Source organism: Lampetra planeri, chromosome 82, assembly GCF_965212315.1.
Source record: "Lampetra planeri chromosome 82, kcLamPlan1.2.h2, whole genome shotgun sequence".
NCBI lineage: Eukaryota > Metazoa > Chordata > Hyperoartia > Petromyzontiformes > Petromyzontidae > Lampetra > Lampetra planeri.
In genome coordinates, this window is record NC_136186.1 from 3,968,172 (window position 1) to 3,985,277 (window position 17,106).

General features: G+C 46.6%; 1 long non-coding RNA gene across 1 annotated transcript in view; it reads right to left on the reverse strand.

The window, feature by feature from the left end:
- The window catches only part of LOC144738427 (uncharacterized), a 57,859-nt gene extending 50,175 nt beyond the window's left edge, over positions 1–7,684 (reverse strand). Inside the window, exon 1 of the long non-coding RNA XR_013589260.1 lies at positions 5,355–7,684. This is a non-coding gene — a long non-coding RNA (uncharacterized LOC144738427). The remainder of the gene's footprint in view (positions 1–5,354) is intronic.
- Between the last annotated feature and the right edge of the window lie 9,422 nt (positions 7,685–17,106).

Below are 17,106 nucleotides of genomic sequence, written 5' to 3' on the forward strand. Positions count from 1 at the left end.
CTCACCACTCACCCTCACCATTCACCCTCAACACTCACCCTCACCCCTCTCCCTCACCACTCTCCCTCACCACTCACCGTCACCACTCACCACTCACCCCTCACCATCACCACTCACCCACACCACTAACCCTGACCCCTCACCACTCACCACTCACCCTCACCACTAACCCTCACCATCACCACTCACCCTTACTACTCACCACTCAACCTCACCACTCTTCGTCATCACTCACCCTCACCACTCACCCTCACCACTCACCCTCACCACTCACCCCTCACCCCTCACCATCACCACTCACCCTCACCACTCTCCCTCACCATTCACCACTCACTCTCACCATTGACCCTCACCATTCAGCCTCACCACTCACCCTCACCACTCACCCTCACCACTCAACCTCACCACTCAACCTCACCCTCACTACTGACCATTCATCCTGAACAATCACCACTGACCAATCACCACTCACCACTCTCCACTAACCCTCACCACTCAACATCACCACTCACCCTCAAAACTAACGACTCTCTCACCACTCACCCTCACCACTCACCCTCACCACTCACCCTCACCACTCACGCTCACCACTCACCACTCACCCATCACCACTCACAACTGCCACTCACCATCACAACAACTCACCCTCACCGCTCACCACTCACCCTCACCACTCACCTTCACCACTCACCCTGACCACTCACCCTGACCACTCACCCTGACCACTCACCCTCACCACTAACCCTCACCACTCACCCTCACTCACCCTCACCCACCCTCACCACTCACCCTCACCCACCCCCACCACTCACCCTCACCACTCACCCTCACCACTCACCCTCACCACTCTCCCTCACCACTCTCTCACCACTCACCCTCACCACTCACCCTTCTCCCTCAACACTCATGCTCACCCTCACCAATCATCCTCACCACTTAACGTCATCACTCAACCTCACCACTCACCCTCACCACTCACCCTCAACACTCACCCTCACCACTCTCCCTCACCACTCACCGTCACCACTCACCCTCACCACTCACTCACCCTCACTACTCACCCTCACCACCACTACTCACCCTAACCACTCTCCCTCACCACTCTCTCACCACTCACCCTCACCACTCACCATCATCACAAAGGGTGAGTGAGGGAGAGTGGTGAGGGAGAGTGGTGATGGTGTATATATTTGTGTCTATGATGACAGCAGTACATGCTGACGTTTTGTATGTTAAATGTAAAAGCAAAATGTGTGAATGTGTGTGTCTGCGACACGCAGTTTGTTAAAAAGGGAATAGGGCGATTTTAAAGTAATCTACAACCCTTGATTCCTTCGCAACGATAGCAAAGAATTGCTTCTTCTCGCGCTTGGGCTACGTTTAATTATAGAGTTTTATTTCCATTGGTATGTTATGTTTGAAAGTTTTCAGGAGTTTTTAATAATATTTTTGTCCCGGTCAACGCCGGATATTTCCCATTCGTAGCAGTTTATATCGACTCTATAATCAACTTATTTTAAAGGGGAACAGGGCGATTCTAAATTAATCTACAACCATCGATTCCTCTGCGCGATTCAGAAAATCGATTCTTGGCGCGTCGGGTTTAAAAGCAATTATACAGTTGTATTTTCATTGGTATGTAATGTTTTAAAGTTTTCAGAAGATTTTAAATGTATTTCCCCCCCCCCCCCCCCCCCCCCCGGGCAACGCTGGGTATATCGAGTTTATAGCACAAAAAGTCTTCTCCTCACACGTGTGGGGTGTCGAGGCCTAGCACCCGGCTGAGGCTAGGGGCTGGGCCGTGTTGTATGTGTCGGGTTATGAAATTTTGATGAAAATAATAAAAATTAATAATTTTCCGAAAAATGCGCAAATCGCATTAATTATGTTAATGTGTGAGTTAATATGCATAAATTATGATGGTGTGAGTAATTGTATGCATAAATTATGATAATCGCGGAGATAATCGTAGTAATTTATGCGGATGCTTGCGATTATGTTAATGTGTGCAGTTATGATAATTAGGCTCAGCTTCGTTTATCCAGTGTTATATCAATCAGGATAACACGATTATCATCGATTGAACGTTTACCGATTATCTTAGTGTGTGTTATGATATTTTAGGTCTCCATTTTCATATCTCATCGCAGGATACAGTTATCAAGAATAAGAGAGTTTTGCATGGACTTGGAAAGAAGCACTCGAACAGTTGGTGTTAAGCAATTTTATTCTAACAAGCATGTGACATTCTATCATGCAGGTCAAACATGCGTCAATAATTCATGAATAACCAAACTCTTATGCATTTGCGATACTATGCATTCGATTAATATGAATAACTAAAATCCTTATGCAATTACGAGGTTATGCAATTACCTAATATGAATGACTAAACATTTTTTTTTTCATTGGCGAAATTATGCAGTTAACGAAAATGAATGACTAAAACATTTCTTATTCATGTAACTCGACGGCAGCAACTGCATTGCACGGTCAGTTGATATTGAACGCACCACCTCGAAATGGCAACCCTTTCTGAAACGCAATGACAATTTTTCTTATTCGTGTGCGTGCTGTGTATGCGTTGTCCCCTCGTAATATTAATTGTGTCGTTAGCTTGTGTGGTGTAGGAGGATACAAACAGCGGCCAGAAGTTTTCTCTGGCTTGGGCGTGGCCGCCGCGAGCGCCTGCTGCTCCCTCGCTCAGCGTGTCGCTCGGCTTGTGCGCCCTCTCTCTCTCTACCGCTGGATGACGAGTTGGCACGATGCTGTCCTTGAAGATGCTCGGTCGCTCGTGTCGCTCGGTGGCGCTGGGTGTCGCTCGTTGGCGCACAGTGGCGCACGGTGGCGCACAGTGGCGCACAGTGGCGCACGGTGGCGCACGGTGGCGCACGGTGGCGCACGGTGGCGCACGGTGGCGCACGGTGGCGCACGGTGGCGCACGGTGGCGCACGGTGGCGCACGGTGGCGCAGCTCTGCTGGCGCTGGGTGGCGCTCGGTGGCGCTCGCTTGGCGATCTCCGCCTTTCCTGCGGGTTGTTCGCTGGTCGTCACTCTGACGAGGAGCGATGCTTCGTTCGTGGCAGGGTGGACGTTGGCGTCTTTGTTGGCTTCACTCGCAGCTCGGCGACTCAGGGTAGCGATTCTTCTCAGTTGGTGCAGACCTCGGCTTGTAGCGGCACGTCGCTAACCCGCGAACCTCGTCATTCTGGATGACGAAAAACTTCTTGACGATCTGTGGTGGAGTCGAAGCCCTGGCGACGAGATGGGTTGGAGCCGAAGCCCTGGAGATCTGTGACGGGGCCCGTGGCCCGGATGATCTGTGTTGGAGCCGGAGCCCTTGACGAGGTGGGCTCAGAGCCCCTGGCGATATACTTTGGATGGATTTTCCTTCGGTTTATATTGAGAAAATCCACTCAGTTTCCCGAGTTGTTCAAAGTCTGTCATAAAACCTTCCTGTGGGTGGGACCATCTGCATCCGTGTGTGTGTGTGTCGTGTGCGTGTCCGTCCGTGTGTTTCGCGTGCGTGTTTGTCCGTGTGTTTATTAGCTTTGAAGACACAGCTGTGTGTCGTTCTGGAAGGGGGGGGTGGGGGCCTCGTGACGGCGCCACCGAGGTTATCCATTAGCCAGACCGATGATTCGCGTCGAGTTATATATATATATATAAAAGAAATATTCGAATCCATGTTTTTGTTACTGAATAATATTTGTCGCGAAAACCTACGCGTTAAGCGAGCTTAATTAATCCCTCCCTTGCTCGGGATCATATCTTTTGTCTCACACAGCTTAAGTTGTTTTGGTTTGGAAGTTGAAATGCGACTTATTTCCATTATGCCCCAGTTATGCCGAAACCGTGTTCCCGATGTTTCATCGTGACCCGATCTCTCATGGAAATGTTATTTCCTTGCGTGTGCAATTTTTGCTGTCCGTGTTGTGGGAAGACAAAGACGGTTGTTTCCACGGTGGAAGCACCCGGCGCATGCGCTTATTTATTTATTTCCGAGAGCGTGTTAATTTCCTTTGAGCCATTGCCCCCTTTATGGGTGTCATTTCCTCGCTTTTGTGCCTGCGTGTGGAGATCCTCATTCCAACCCCCCGCCTGCCATTCCCCCCTCCCTTGTTCCTCCTGTGTGAAATTCGGGGAGTTTTTATGATCTTGATTACCCTTCTTTCATGCCCTCTTTCCTTTGAAATGAGGTGTGCGCACATCTGTGGGAGTGTGGGGGCGTGTCCGTTCTCACGTTGCCCCGTGTCTATTAAAAAAAAACGATATTTTATATGTTGGCAGAATAATTCTTAAAAATAATAATATTAAAAAAAATTAAAAAGGGGGTACATACACAACAGTCCGCCCGTTTGAAAATTATCAGGGGTCGATTTGGCCACTGGCGAATTTTCAAACAAAGTAATGCCCCCTTTTTGTCATGAATCCCATCAGCCGCCCTTACTCTCGGCGGTTATTTCTTACGACGCGCGTGCACGTATTACAATCTTAACCTGGTTACATCTGAAATAAGCAAAGAAAATAAACAACACGTTAAACATCGATATTGCGTTACATCGGTTCTCATACATCATAACTCCGACGAATATTCATTTTTGTTTTTGCTCAACATGGTTACATTTGAATTAAGCAAAGAAAATTACAACACGTTAAACATCAATATTGCGTTACATCGGTTCTCATACATCATAACTCCGACGAATATTCATTTTTGTTTTTGTTAAATCCTGGGAAACGCTAGGTAGCGGTTTCGAACGCATTTATGCGTCACCTTCCTCATGTTGCCTGGTTTACCACTTATCACTTTGATAATTTGATTACGGTTTTCGGGTTCGTTTTTGTAGTTTCCTCTCTCACTCTCTCGCGTCGTGGGTGTGGTGAAAAATTGTGCTGCACATACCCAGAATTCGCGCACACGACCCACTTTGACACTTGGTTCGTGGCGTTCGCTCTCTCTGCGATTACATGCACATTTGCCGAGTCAGTGTGTCGATTTACTCCTGTGCCTCGTAATGTTGCCCTCTTTGTTTTTACGAGTGTGTTAGATTCCCACACCATTCCCGATATGTCATGAACATTCGTCTCCATTTTAGCACTCCGATCCACATAAATTTTGGTTTCCCTTGGATATTTTCCATTCAAAGGCTCACGCCTGCGCTCCTCAGGGCGTGTCTCTGTGTGCTCTCTTTGTCTCTGCTGTCCGTTATCTACTGTCCGATCCCGCTTCAATGCAACCCTGTCCCTGTATTCGATCCGCGCGTCATTTACAAGAGCACTGCTCGTGTTTTTGCCCGCCCTGTCACTTGCAGCCTGCTTGTATTTCCCATTGAGCTCGGGGTTTAACAAAACCTCGGCGGGTGGTTCATCATGTATTTGGACCGCATTCTGTGTTATTCCTCTATTCCCTCCTGGTATAGCCGGTGGAGGAATTGGTCGGAATTGGATCGATTGTGTTTGACCTCCCATCCTGCGATTCTCCTGAATGTTCGGCTTTGTGCCGCTCTCATTCTCGTGCCAACCTCTCTCTGGGTTATTTTGCCACGTGTGCGTGCGCCCTTGCTCCGTCCTGCATTGTGGGACTGCTCGGTGATTTTTATTCCTCTCTGAGAGGCTGGGTTCCTTATCCCTCTCCCTGTGTTCTGGATCCGAATTATGATTTATAGCTCTGTATAACCATGCCATGTACGCCTTGCTCTCTATGCGGCGTAAGGATGCGGTTTCTGGATTCAAAACCATTCTCACCCTTTCTGTAATCTCTGGGCTCAAGGATTCAAAAAACATAATTTTGAACATTTTATCTCCTTCGTGGTATTGATTCACATCGCCTGCGTAATACGCTCTTTTAAATTGTACGAGGTAGTCACGTGGGTCTTGGTCCATGCCCTGGGTCATCGATTTTACAGCATAAAACCCTTCAGTGAGTGTCGAATATTCTCCAAACTTCCGAATCACTGCCAGGCTCAGTTGTTTAAAATAATTTCTAACCTTGTGTGGTAGTGAATTTACCCATGGTATAGATTCTTTATGAAAGCTTCGTTTCAACAAACTCGCTTTTTCATCCCGTCTCATCAGCCCTCTGATCATTGCCTCCTCTTCTACTGTTGCGATATGTGTGTGGATATCCATGGATTTATTGTGTGGGTCAAAATCGGGAATTCTGACTAGAGCCTTGTCCATCAATTTAAGGGTTTTACTGTTGAATAAGTATTCCGAAAGTTGATCGCCGTCAGCGTCATCATCAAACAAGTTATCATCAGGCAATCTGTCACTTTTATCTGTGCTGTGTCGAGCGTGTTTTTGCGGCGTGCATTTTTTGTGTGATCGCTCAGTGCTGTGTCGCTCGTGTTGCCATTTCCCTTTAGTTTTTGCCTCTGCCCTTAGGGAAGGATGTCCTGTCGACTTTACTTTAACATTTTGCCTCCCTCTAGCTGTGAAGTTGTCAGTCTCACATGTTTTTGTTTGCATATGTATCTCTCCATCCCTTCTCTCGAATTGTGAGGGTTTCCCTTTGTCAAGGATTTTTTGTTCGATATCCATAATTTTTGTGCGATCAGTCCCTGGACTCTGTCCACGTACCCAAGAGTGTGATTTACTGTTACTTCCATATTTATTCTGTGGATCAACGTCTGTGAGTTTCGCTGGTGTCGCGAGCACTGATTTCTCCTCCCTTACGATGGTGTGAGGACATTTTTCCTCGTTTATTAGAGACGATTTCTCTCCTGTTTCCTTTCCGAATTTTCCTTCATTCCACAATCCCTGTCTGTATGCCTGTGTGAAAAGGAATGAGTCCTGTCCTGCCTTCTCTGCAGCTTTTGCATCGTGTTCGCCTTCGTTACATTTTATCCAGTCAATTAGTTTCCCCCGAGGTGTGTTCGTGTTATCGATACAGCTCCCTTCCCATATGTCTCTCTGACTGTACTGCTTTGTAACAGATCGGTTGGTACGTTTTAATACGAGCTCCCAGTATTCCGTAATCCTTTCAAAAATTATTCTTAATCCTATCATCTCAAGTGGCAGGAGTTACTTTGACCTTTCCTTTCAGAGTGCATATAAAACAATTATCTCACAGAGTGTGGTCAGTTTGACTCGAGCTATTCTGTAATTTTCCGATTCAGTGTACGTACCTCTAACACCATTTATCACAGGATGCAATTGGTTTGATACGATATTATCTTAATTCCACTGTCTCTGTTTCAACCTGCTATTCTGGGTTTTAACCTTAGGGGGCGTTTCTTTTTGTTTTACGCCCGTTTACAATCACCATGCAATGTTCGATCCCGATATTCTGGTTAACACGTAGTGGTTCATTCCATCATCCATGCAAAACACTGTCTGTGAGAGATCCCGGACGACGCCACCCCATTATGTTGTATGTGTCGGGTTATGAAATTTTGATGAAAATAATAAAAATTAATAATTTTCCAAAAAATGCGCAAATCGCATTAATTATGTTAATGTGTGAGTTAATATGCATAAATTATGATGGTGTGAGTAATTGTATGCATAAATTATGATAATCGCGGAGATAATCGTAGTAATTTATGCGGATGCTTGCGATTATGTTAATGTGTGCAGTTATGATAATTAGGCTCAGCTTCGTTTATCCAGTGTTATATCAATCAGGATAACACGATTATCATCGATTGAACGTTTACCGATTATCTTAGTGTGTGTTATGATATTTTAGGTCTCCATTTCCACATCTCATCGCAGGATACAGTTATCAAGAATAAGAGAGTTTTGCATGGACTTGGAAAGAAGCACTCGAACAGTTGGTGTTAAGCAATTTTATTCTAACAAGCATGTGACATTCTATCATGCAGGTCAAACATGCGTCAATAATTCATGAATAACCAAACTCTTATGCATTTGCGATACTATGCATTCGATTAATATGAATAACTAAAATCCTTATGCAATTACGAGGTTATGCAATTACCTAATATGAATGACTAAACATTTTTTTTTTCATTGGCGAAATTATGCAGTTAACGAAAATGAATGACTAAAACATTTCTTATTCATGTAACTCGACGGCAGCAACTGCTTTGCACGGTCAGTTGATATTGAACGCACCACCTCGAAATGGCAACCCTTTCTGAAACGCAATGACAATTTTTCTTATTCGTGTGCGTGCTGTGTATGCGTTGTCCCCTCGTAATATTAATTGTGTCGTTAGCTTGTGTGGTGTAGGAGGATACAAACAGCGGCCAGAAGTTTTCTCTGGCTTGGGCGTGGCCGCCGCGAGCGCCTGCTGCTCCCTCGCTCAGCGTGTCGCTCGGCTTGTGCGCCCTCTCTCTCTCTACCGCTGGATGACGAGTTGGCACGATGCTGTCCTTGAAGATGCTCGGTCGCTCGTGTCGCTCGGTGGCGCTGGGTGTCGCTCGTTGGCGCACAGTGGCGCACGGTGGCGCACAGTGGCGCACGGTGGCGCACGGTGGCGCACGGTGGCGCACGGTGGCGCACGGTGGCGCACGGTGGCGCACGGTGGCGCACGGTGGCGCACGGTGGCGCACGGTGGCGCACGGTGGCGCAGCTCTGCTGGCGCTGGGTGGCGCTCGGTGGCGCTCGCTTGGCGATCTCCGCCTTTCCTGCGGGTTGTTCGCTGGTCGTCACTCTGACGAGGAGCGATGCTTCGTTCGTGGCAGGGTGGACGTTGGCGTCTTTGTTGGCTTCACTCGCAGCTCGGCGACTCAGGGTAGCGATTCTTCTCAGTTGGTGCAGACCTCGGCTTGTAGCGGCACGTCGCTAACCCGCGAACCTCGTCATTCTGGATGACGAAAAACTTCTTGACGATCTGTGGTGGAGTCGAAGCCCTGGCGACGAGATGGGTTGGAGCCGAAGCCCTGGAGATCTGTGACGGGGCCCGTGGCCCGGATGATCTGTGTTGGAGCCGGAGCCCTTGACGAGGTGGGCTCAGAGCCCCTGGCGATATACTTTGGATGGATTTTCCTTCGGTTTATATTGAGAAAATCCACTCAGTTTCCCGAGTTGTTCAAAGTCTGTCATAAAACCTTCCTGTGGGTGGGACCATCTGCATCCGTGTGTGTGTGTGTCGTGTGCGTGTCCGTCCGTGTGTTTCGCGTGCGTGTTTGTCCGTGTGTTTATTAGCTTTGAAGACACAGCTGTGTGTCGTTCTGGAAGGGGGGGGGTGGGGGCCTCGTGACGGCGCCACCGAGGTTATCCATTAGCCAGACCGATGATTCGCGTCGAGTTATATATATATATATAAAAGAAATATTCGAATCCATGTTTTTGTTACTGAATAATATTTGTCGCGAAAACCTACGCGTTAAGCGAGCTTAATTAATCCCTCCCTTGCTCGGGATCATATCTTTTGTCTCACACAGCTTAAGTTGTTTTGGTTTGGAAGTTGAAATGCGACTTATTTCCATTATGCCCCAGTTATGCCGAAACCGTGTTCCCGATGTTTCATCGTGACCCGATCTCTCATGGAAATGTTATTTCCTTGCGTGTGCAATTTTTGCTGTCCGTGTTGTGGGAAGACAAAGACGGTTGTTTCCACGGTGGAAGCACCCGGCGCATGCGCTTATTTATTTATTTCCGAGAGCGTGTTAATTTCCTTTGAGCCATTGCCCCCTTTATGGGTGTCATTTCCTCGCTTTTGTGCCTGCGTGTGGAGATCCTCATTCCAACCCCCCGCCTGCCATTCCCCCCTCCCTTGTTCCTCCTGTGTGAAATTCGGGGAGTTTTTATGATCTTGATTACCCTTCTTTCATGCCCTCTTTCCTTTGAAATGAGGTGTGCGCACATCTGTGGGAGTGTGGGGGCGTGTCCGTTCTCACGTTGCCCCGTGTCTATTAAAAAAAACCGATATTTTATATGTTGGCAGAATAATTCTTAAAAATAATAATATTAAAAAAAATTAAAAAGGGGGTACATACACAACAGTCCGCCCGTTTGAAAATTATCAGGGGTCGATTTGGCCACTGGCGAATTTTCAAACAAAGTAATGCCCCCTTTTTGTCATGAATCCCATCAGCCGCCCTTACTCTCGGCGGTTATTTCTTACGACGCGCGTGCACGTATTACAATCTTAACCTGGTTACATCTGAAATAAGCAAAGAAAATAAACAACACGTTAAACATCGATATTGCGTTACATCGGTTCTCATACATCATAACTCCGACGAATATTCATTTTTGTTTTTGCTCAACATGGTTACATTTGAATTAAGCAAAGAAAATTACAACACGTTAAACATCAATATTGCGTTACATCGGTTCTCATACATCATAACTCCGACGAATATTCATTTTTGTTTTTGTTAAATCCTGGGAAACGCTAGGTAGCGGTTTCGAACGCATTTATGCGTCACCTTCCTCATGTTGCCTGGTTTACCACTTATCACTTTGATAATTTGATTACGGTTTTCGGGTTCGTTTTTGTAGTTTCCTCTCTCACTCTCTCGCGTCGTGGGTGTGGTGAAAAATTGTGCTGCACATACCCAGAATTCGCGCACACGACCCACTTTGACACTTGGTTCGTGGCGTTCGCTCTCTCTGCGATTACATGCACATTTGCCGAGTCAGTGTGTCGATTTACTCCTGTGCCTCGTAATGTTGCCCTCTTTGTTTTTACGAGTGTGTTAGATTCCCACACCATTCCCGATATGTCATGAACATTCGTCTCCATTTTAGCACTCCGATCCACATAAATTTTGGTTTCCCTTGGATATTTTCCATTCAAAGGCTCACGCCTGCGCTCCTCAGGGCGTGTCTCTGTGTGCTCTCTTTGTCTCTGCTGTCCGTTATCTACTGTCCGATCCCGCTTCAATGCAACCCTGTCCCTGTATTCGATCCGCGCGTCATTTACAAGAGCACTGCTCGTGTTTTTGCCCGCCCTGTCACTTGCAGCCTGCTTGTATTTCCCATTGAGCTCGGGGTTTAACAAAACCTCGGCGGGTGGTTCATCATGTATTTGGACCGCATTCTGTGTTATTCCTCTATTCCCTCCTGGTATAGCCGGTGGAGGAATTGGTCGGAATTGGATCGATTGTGTTTGACCTCCCATCCTGCGATTCTCCTGAATGTTCGGCTTTGTGCCGCTCTCATTCTCGTGCCAACCTCTCTCTGGGTTATTTTGCCACGTGTGCGTGCGCCCTTGCTCCGTCCTGCATTGTGGGACTGCTCGGTGATTTTTATTCCTCTCTGAGAGGCTGGGTTCCTTATCCCTCTCCCTGTGTTCTGGATCCGAATTATGATTTATAGCTCTGTATAACCATGCCATGTACGCCTTGCTCTCTATGCGGCGTAAGGATGCGGTTTCTGGATTCAAAACCATTCTCACCCTTTCTGTAATCTCTGGGCTCAAGGATTCAAAAAACATAATTTTGAACATTTTATCTCCTTCGTGGTATTGATTCACATCGCCTGCGTAATACGCTCTTTTAAATTGTACGAGGTAGTCACGTGGGTCTTGGTCCATGCCCTGGGTCATCGATTTTACAGCATAAAACCCTTCAGTGAGTGTCGAATATTCTCCAAACTTCCGAATCACTGCCAGGCTCAGTTGTTTAAAATAATTTCTAACCTTGTGTGGTAGTGAATTTACCCATGGTATAGATTCTTTATGAAAGCTTCGTTTCAACAAACTCGCTTTTTCATCCCGTCTCATCAGCCCTCTGATCATTGCCTCCTCTTCTACTGTTGCGATATGTGTGTGGATATCCATGGATTTATTGTGTGGGTCAAAATCGGGAATTCTGACTAGAGCCTTGTCCATCAATTTAAGGGTTTTACTGTTGAATAAGTATTCCGAAAGTTGATCGCCGTCAGCGTCATCATCAAACAAGTTATCATCAGGCAATCTGTCACTTTTATCTGTGCTGTGTCGAGCGTGTTTTTGCGGCGTGCATTTTTTGTGTGATCGCTCAGTGCTGTGTCGCTCGTGTTGCCATTTCCCTTTAGTTTTTGCCTCTGCCCTTAGGGAAGGATGTCCTGTCGACTTTACTTTAACATTTTGCCTCCCTCTAGCTGTGAAGTTGTCAGTCTCACATGTTTTTGTTTGCATATGTATCTCTCCATCCCTTCTCTCGAATTGTGAGGGTTTCCCTTTGTCAAGGATTTTTTGTTCGATATCCATAATTTTTGTGCGATCAGTCCCTGGACTCTGTCCACGTACCCAAGAGTGTGATTTACTGTTACTTCCATATTTATTCTGTGGATCAACGTCTGTGAGTTTCGCTGGTGTCGCGAGCACTGATTTCTCCTCCCTTACGATGGTGTGAGGACATTTTTCCTCGTTTATTAGAGACGATTTCTCTCCTGTTTCCTTTCCGAATTTTCCTTCATTCCACAATCCCTGTCTGTATGCCTGTGTGAAAAGGAATGAGTCCTGTCCTGCCTTCTCTGCAGCTTTTGCATCGTGTTCGCCTTCGTTACATTTTATCCAGTCAATTAGTTTCCCCCGAGGTGTGTTCGTGTTATCGATACAGCTCCCTTCCCATATGTCTCTCTGACTGTACTGCTTTGTAACAGATCGGTTGGTACGTTTTAATACGAGCTCCCAGTATTCCGTAATCCTTTCAAAAATTATTCTTAATCCTATCATCTCAAGTGGCAGGAGTTACTTTGACCTTTCCTTTCAGAGTGCATATAAAACAATTATCTCACAGAGTGTGGTCAGTTTGACTCGAGCTATTCTGTAATTTTCCGATTCAGTGTACGTACCTCTAACACCATTTATCACAGGATGCAATTGGTTTGATACGATATTATCTTAATTCCACTGTCTCTGTTTCAACCTGCTATTCTGGGTTTTAACCTTAGGGGGCGTTTCTTTTTGTTTTACGCCCGTTTACAATCACCATGCAATGTTCGATCCCGATATTCTGGTTAACACGTAGTGGTTCATTCCATCATCCATGCAAAACACTGTCTGTGAGAGATCCCGGACGACGCCACCCCATTATGTTGTATGTGTCGGGTTATGAAATTTTGATGAAAATAATAAAAATTAATAATTTTCCAAAAAATGCGCAAATCGCATTAATTATGTTAATGTGTGAGTTAATATGCATAAATTATGATGGTGTGAGTAATTGTATGCATAAATTATGATAATCGCGGAGATAATCGTAGTAATTTATGCGGATGCTTGCGATTATGTTAATGTGTGCAGTTATGATAATTAGGCTCAGCTTCGTTTATCCAGTGTTATATCAATCAGGATAACACGATTATCATCGATTGAACGTTTACCGATTATCTTAGTGTGTGTTATGATATTTTAGGTCTCCATTTCCACATCTCATCGCAGGATACAGTTATCAAGAATAAGATAGTTTTGCATGGACTTGGAAAGAAGCACTCGAACAGTTGGTGTTAAGCAATTTTATTCTAACAAGCATGTGACATTCTATCATGCAGGTCAAACATGCGTCAATAATTCATGAATAACCAAACTCTTATGCATTTGCGATACTATACATTCGATTAATATGAATAACTAAAATCCTTATGCAATTACGAGGTTATGCAATTACCTAATATGAATGACTAAACATTTTTTTTTTCATTGGCGAAATTATGCAGTTAACGAAAATGAATGACTAAAACATTTCTTATTCATGTAACTCGACGGCAGCAACTGCTTTGCACGATCAGTTGATATTGAACGCACCACCTCGAAATGGCAACCCTTTCTGAAACGCAATGACAATTTTTCTTATTCTTGTGCGTGCTGTGTGCGCGTTGTCCCCTCGTAATATTAATTGTGTCGTTAGCTTGTGTGGTGTAGGAGGATACAAACAGCGGCCAGAAGTTTTCTCTGGCTTGGGCGTGGCCGCCGCGAGCGCCTGCTGCTCCCTCGCTCAGCGTGTCGCTCGGCTTGTGCGCCCTCTCTCTCTGTACCGCTGGATGACGAGTTGGCACGATGCTGTCCTTGAAGATGCTCGGTCGCTCGTGTCGCTCGGTGGCGCTGGGTGTCGCTCGTTGGCGCACAGTGGCGCACGGTGGCGCACAGTGGCGCACAGTGGCGCACAGTGGCGCACGGTGGTGCACGGTGGCGCACGGTGGCGCACGGTGGCGCACGGTGGCGCACGGTGGCGCAGCTCTGCTGGCGCTGGGTGGCGCTCGGTGGCGCTCGCTTGGCGATCTCCGCCTTTCCTGCGGGTTGTTCGCTGGTCGTCACTCTGACGAGGAGCGATGCTTCGTTCGTGGCAGGGTGGACGTTGGCGTCTTTGTTGGCTTCACTCGCAGCTCGGCGACTCAGGGTAGCGATTCTTCTCAGTTGGTGCAGACCTCGGCTTGTAGCGGCACGTCGCTAACCCGCGAACCTCGTCATTCTGGATGACGAAAAACTTCTTGACGATCTGTGGTGGAGTCGAAGCCCTGGCGACGAGATGGGTTGGAGCCGAAGCCCTGGAGATCTGTGACGGGGCCCGTGGCCCGGATGATCTGTGTTGGAGCCGGAGCCCTTGACGAGGTGGGCTCAGAGCCCCTGGCGATATACTTTGGATGGATTTTCCTTCGGTTTATATTGAGAAAATCCACTCAGTTTCCCGAGTTGTTCAAAGTCTGTCATAAAACCTTCCTGTGGGTGGGACCATCTGCATCCGTGTGTGTGTGTGTCGTGTGCGTGTCCGTCCGTGTGTTTCGCGTGCGTGTTTGTCCGTGTGTTTATTAACTTTGAAGACACAGCTGTGTGTCGTTCTGGAAGGGGGGGGGTGGGGGCCTCGTGACGGCGCCACCGAGGTTATCCATTAGCCAGACCGATGATTCGCGTCGAGTTATATATATATATATAAAGAAATATTCGAATCCATGTTTTTGTTACTGAATAATATTTGTCGCGAAAACCTACGCGTTAAGCGAGCTTAATTAATCCCTCCCTTGCTCGGGATCATATCTTTTGTCTCACACAGCTTAAGTTGTTTTGGTTTGGAAGTTGAAATGCGACTTATTTCCATTATGCCCCAGTTATGCCGAAACCGTGTTCTCGATGTTTCATCGTGACCCGATCTCTCATGGAAATGTTATTTCCTTGCGTGTGCAATTTTTGCTGTCCGTGTTGTGGGAAGACAAAGACGGTTGTTTCCACGGTGGAAGCACCCGGCGCATGCGCTTATTTATTTATTTCCGAGAGCGTGTTAATTTCCTTTGAGCCATTGCCCCCTTTATGGGTGTCATTTCCTCGCTTTTGTGCCTGCGTGTGGAGATCCTCTCGGAAAGACAAAGACGGTCGTGTTGCTCGCTTCCCATGGGTGTTGTGTTTGGTTAACTTTGAGAGCCTTATTCGCCGTTAGCTCCTCTGGGATATTCACTTTAATTCCGTACTTATTATTTGACTTCTTGTGATTATTTAATCTGCTATCCCGGCTAGGAATTTTGTTTTGGACCCCCAAGTCATAATTATTCTTTGATGCTTCGGCCCGGCCGCGTAGGAATTATTTAAGGTAAATAATGTCCGTATTTAATTAACAATTGATGAATCGCGACTCTGGTTTTCAATTGGAGGATGGATACTGTTTGCTTAATATTCATGGCTAAGTTGGTACTTGTGCATCTAACATGGTTCAAAGACCCGTATGTGCTTTTTGTCGTCAATGCTGTTTCTTTGTTAAGAACATAACCATCTCTTCCTCCGTGGTGCCCGGCCCTGCAAGGCTTTTTACGAGAGGGTGTCATTCCAACCCCCCGCCTGCCATTCCCCCCTCCCTTGTTCCTCCTGTGTGAAATTCGGGGAGTTTTTATGATCTTGATTACCCTTCTTTCATGCCCTCTTTCCTTTGAAATGAGGTGTGCGCACATCTGTGGGAGTGTGGGGGCGTGTCCGTTCTCACGTTGCCCCGTGTCTATTAAAAAAAAACGATATTTTATATGTTGGCAGAATAATTCTTAAAAATATTTTAAAAAATTAAAAAGGGGGTACATACACAACAGTCGCTACCCCCACCCACCCCTTGCGCTACAAAAATACTGCATAATCGCTGTAATTTTATTTTCTACCGACCCTATAATAGTAAGTGCACACATTGGAGTGGGGGGGGAAGTGAAACTTTGATGTATTTACCTCAGCGTCGCGTGTTAATGCGTGTGCATATTTTTAACGGGAATTAAAAATGGCGTCCACCCCGCAGCGAAGGCGTCGCTACCCGTTGCCAGCGGCAACCGCCGTGGTCAGCGCCGGTCGGCAATAGTAAAAAAATAAATAGTAAATAAATAAATAAAGAGAAATCGCACGAAATCGATTATCGGACTGATTTAAAGGCGACTGACGAAAAATTGGAAATGCCTACGTTCACCGCGGGGCCGGGGGCGTGCCAACCTGCAAATTTTTTTCTTCCTAAACCCCACGGCCCGAGCGCCAAATCCCTCCAAAGCGAGCGTACGCAGAGGGACAGACGGACAGACGGACAGACGGACAGACAAAAAGTGACGTTTATAGGTTAGAAGAAGACTAGCTTGACTACCCGGCGTCGCCCGGGATTTGGATTCACCACACCCGGCCGCCTTTGTCTCCCCAGTGGCGATGTTCACATACCACATCAGTTACTCGTTTGAGGCTGAGTCGACCTAGGGGAAGCCCAGGATCAGTAAAAATAATCGTGGTGGCCGTGAGCGGGAATCAAACTCGGGTCACCGGGTTCGACGGGGCAGCGCGCTCGCCACACATCATCTCTAAAACACAGAAGTGAGATGGCTTTCTAAAGGTAGATCACTGGCCAGAGTTTTTGAGTTGCGAGAGCCACTCCAGAGATATCTTTTAGAAAAACAGTCAACACTGGCAGCACATTTCAGTGAAACAGAATGGGTCGCAAAACTTGCTCACTTGTGTGACATATTCAGCCTGCTCAACGTACTCAATCTGTAATTTCAGGGGAGATCGACAACTCTGTTCAATTCGGCAGATAAAGTGGCTGCATTCAAAGCCAAACTGGAATTATGGGGGCGACGAGTGAACATTGGAACTTTTGACATGTTTCAAACACTAGCAGAGATTTTGAAAGAGACTGAGCCAGGGCCTTTCTCCCAGCTGGTGCATTAAAACCTATCTCAGCTTTTAAAAGAGTTTGAGCGTTACTTCCCAACCACAAAAGACCCCTGAACAGGGAAATCGACCCACGACCCATTTGTG